General features: G+C 43.7%; 1 long non-coding RNA gene across 1 annotated transcript; it reads right to left on the bottom strand.

Moving 5' to 3' along the window:
• Positions 1-220: 220 nt before the first annotated feature.
• LOC125544169 lies at positions 221-3,625 on the bottom strand. Its single transcript, XR_007299298.1, has 2 exons — positions 2,556-3,625; positions 221-1,927 (listed from the first exon to the last, which is right to left on the bottom strand). It is a non-coding gene; the product is annotated as an uncharacterized LOC125544169 (long non-coding RNA).
• Positions 3,626-4,131: the final 506 nt, after the last annotated feature.

The raw sequence follows: 4,131 nt of genomic DNA, 5'->3' as shown, positions 1-4,131 counted from the left end.
ATAGTAACTTCTGTCAAGAAAATAATTCTAGAAAATCATGCACTTCCACTCACCTTCGAGCAGCATTTTTTTTCCTGTTCCTGCTAGCCATACATCGCCTCGTATGTGTTTACATTGTGTTTCTTTATATGAAGGCAATCAGGTGTTGCTCCCATTGATTAAGGAGAGTGTTCAGTACATTAAAATCCAGTACAGGAAAAGGTAAAAATAGAAAGAAAAATTAAGAACTCTGGTTCAGGAAGATTATTTACAGAGTATAGTTTTGCTTGCTCGAAACTTTCTGCATTTGAAAGAAATTCCAAGATAGCTTGTTCTCTGCGGAACTTTGCAAGGCATCGACGCTATCCGTTCAACCAATTATCTCCCTCCCAACAAAGTAGTGCACCCCTATTATCCTACATGAATTTTAAATCTGTGGAGAGCCGCATGATTGTTTAGTACTCCAAGAGAATTAAATGCGCCATGGTAATTGAAATTTTGATACACGCTTTTGCATACATAATGACGACTATACTCCATTATATTCATTGAAGTAGTGGCAAACTCGTTACTGCAGCCTGTTAAAAAAAGGGCAATGAATTCTTGGCTCAAGTGTAGGCTCAGGAAAATCAGACTGACAGCAGGCAAGATGAATATGTGTTGCTTCTGTTGGAACCAAATCCTTAGCCATGACATGCATCATCAGTTTACTTACATACACTATGAGAACAAATATTCACAGCTTTTGGCATAAAAACGTGCATATGTTTCTCACCACGACTGAACTAATGGGAATGATGAACTGATAAACCCTGAATAAAACATGCAGTCGATCCAGCATACAACTTCAAATCTGTAGGAGTTCCAGTAGTCCATGAATTCATTTCTACTGGAAAAACATGTTTTGCATCTCATGTTTGCTTATCAAATAGACATGATAAATCCAAAAGAAATCATCGAATCCCCAAATTCAAATCAGAAGGAAGGACTTGCTCTGCCTCCCTAGAGAATGCAAGACTGCATTGTTCAGATAAAAGCCAGCCACTTGATGACAAAGTTAACTACAAATCAACTCACTGTAAGTCCATTATTATAACCATGAAGGAGTCAAGCTTAGCACTATAAACTACAATATCATGATGTGAAATGTTAGTATCCACTTCTGATTTCAAAAAAGGTATGCAACATGTGTATTTTCCATCAACATCGACATCGACATCTGAAGGACCCTAGGAAAATTACCTGATCGCAAACATCATGCTTCAAATATCAAATCTTAGCGAAGAACATTACCTGATCAGAATGCCCATATATCCATAATTTATGGGAAAGAAAAGAAACAAAATTTACAGCAGCAAGGATAGCTGCAATGGTCATGTTCGGGAAGTAGAAGGTTGCCGTTGTAGGAGCAGCAGAACCTTGGTACAATGAAGACGATGTTGCCGGTGTCGACCTGACCATCCATAAGAAATGTCGCACTGCATAGATGTTCAATATTTATTGTTTGCTAATTATTAAATAAGCCAAATCTGACCAAATGTGTTGATCTTCGAGGAGAAAATTCAAGGACCCAAATATGCAATGCTACACAACTAAACAGATTAATCTTAGAATTGTGATCTTACAATGCAAATAAGCAATACCTGACAACTGTCAAAAATGACATCCTAGTTCTAAAATTAGTAGCAGTGCTTTCCTTCTAAACCAACTTTGCCTATTTAAATCAGCCATGACAAAGCTTAGGGTCCTAAACAACATTATCAACCATGGAGAATCAGAATCAAGAACATTACCATAGTACTGGAGTTCTCTTCCTCCCTTGAAATTAACAAAAAGAATATATATTAAAAAAATCCTTGGATTCGATACATAGAGGGCAGTATCAACGTACTTGCAGTTCTCACTCATATTTCCAAACTACATCAGAAATTTCACAAGGCGCGTAGAGCTGTTCCAGTGAAAAAACAAACAAAAAGCTTCTATGGGAGATCACAAAAAGAGAAACATTCAAGTAACAATGAATGACAGACTGAAATGCAAAAGAATGAATTAGAATCGTAATTTACAGTCCCTAGCAACTGCAACAAACTGTAGTTCTGCAAGTAAGTACATCTATCCTCGTAGATAAATATACATCTATCCTAGATAAATATTTTTCGAACCTATCCCTTTTTCCCTGAAGCTAAGAATCAAAACAACATTACGTAGGTCTTTCTAAACTGACACTATACGTGTTAGCAAAGACAGGACTGCATGTGAAAGCATATACCTATAACTATAAGTTCTTAGCGGCAAGTATTATATGTGAAAATTGGAATAAATTTGGCTATTGTGTTGATTTTTTTTTTCAGAAACTGAACTGTTAAAGGAAAAAATATCTCACCTCTTGATCTTTAAAGCCTTTTCCACTATGGTCATGTTCAATAAACATTGAATATTTAACATAACTTGTATTCTATCTCAAACAAGAATTGAACAATAGATCTATTACTCATTCTTACAACAAAACTGACTGCCATACAAAATAACAGGCTACAGCAAATCTTGTGACAGAAGCTAGATAGTAGAAATCTTACATCTTTTTCAAGGCAATGGCCGTTTTTTTTGACCGGGTTGGCTTGGAGCTCCTGAACCTGTTGTTCGCAAGAGTCCAGCTCAAATATCACCCTCTTGTTATCGTCACAGACTTACAGTAGTCGATCTCCCCTGAAATCCTCCTCACGGGACAGAGTATGTTTAGTCGAGAAAAGTGCGATAATAAGTATTGGGCGAGTATGTTTAGTTGCAGTTGAAAGATCAAGCCTAGGAGCATCTATTTTGTGTGTCGTTGTGTATTGCAGTTGCATAAAATTGACCAATTCTGGGCCTGGGCTACATAGTGGTCTTGCTGGCTGGCTCTGGCGCACAGCTGGGACATCGCTGAGATAGCGAGATTGCAGCAGCCTACACCACTTGGAGACGGTGGAGGGGAGGGATTGCGGCTGCGCGCCGAGGTATGAACCGACGCCGGACGCCATCACCGAAGCAATCACACAGGCCGCCCCTGCCATTTGTCCTTATCCTCCTTCCCTCCGCCCTCTGTGTCTCGTACGCCCCACTGCCCATGCTCATCTTCTTCTCCTTCCTTCCCAACTCTCTCCCCTGCATCTCGCTTTCTCTCAATCCCTCTCTCTCGATCACCGCCTATTTACAGGAGCTTGCCGCCGCCACCGGATCCCGGCCCCACCGCTTACCGGAGATCATGCCGCCGCCGCCATCCGGTTCCCCCTGCCCCGTGCACCATGGAGTGGGAGGGAGAGGGCAGCGAGCAGGGGAATCTTCGAGCAGCAGAACACAAGATCAGCGGCGCCTGGGGTCACCTGGTGGAGGCTCGAGGGTGGCTGGGGCGGCGGCGCTCAGGGTCCAGGGGAGCGCAGCGGGCGAGGCCCTTGGGATGGCGATGGGGAATTTCAGCAGCGGGGAGGAGTCCCGGCGGCACCATGGTAGCAGGGGCGGGGGGATCCGCCAATGGCCACGGCGTCGGTGGCGGCGCGCGGCGGCGAGGGGAGAGGGGGGCGGCCGGCGGGAGGTGGCGAAGCGCTCGAGCCTGGAGGTCAAGATGAGATCGGGAGGCAGGGGATTTCCTCTTCTTTTATCTCATACCGGTTCGGTTAACTTTTATATGGACTGCGGGTTGAATACTCTAAACCACAAGGACAATTTTGCAAAACCGCCGACGACATACAACCCGAAGCAATAGCTGGTTTATTAATAGATATACTTCTATACTACTATTAAAAAAGCAAACATAATCTTGTCTCAAGCCACACAATAAACTGTACACGGGTAACCCATACCTTCCGATTAAATCAACTTAAACATATCCTATAGCTTATATTACGCGAACCAAGATCAACGACTCAAATCGAATGTTCTGCCGAGCAGACGCCGCTGTCTGCGAACCGTCGCCCTCCGCATCCCTCAATCTCCGTGGCCCTGCCTATGACACCCTAATTTACGCAACGATTCCACGATGATTATCCCACTAATTTCTATGCTCCAGATCCATCGCTCCGCCTCCGCAGTCCCCTCCGCCCTGCCCTACCACCGCTGCGCTCCCGTGCCTCCCCACACATGCCCCACGCTCCCGTCATCATCCTATAGGCCCACGCT

This window comes from Triticum urartu, chromosome 3, assembly GCF_003073215.2.
Source record: "Triticum urartu cultivar G1812 chromosome 3, Tu2.1, whole genome shotgun sequence".
In the NCBI taxonomy this organism is placed as follows: domain Eukaryota; kingdom Viridiplantae; phylum Streptophyta; class Magnoliopsida; order Poales; family Poaceae; genus Triticum; species Triticum urartu.
This window is presented reverse-complemented; position numbering and strand designations above follow the sequence as displayed.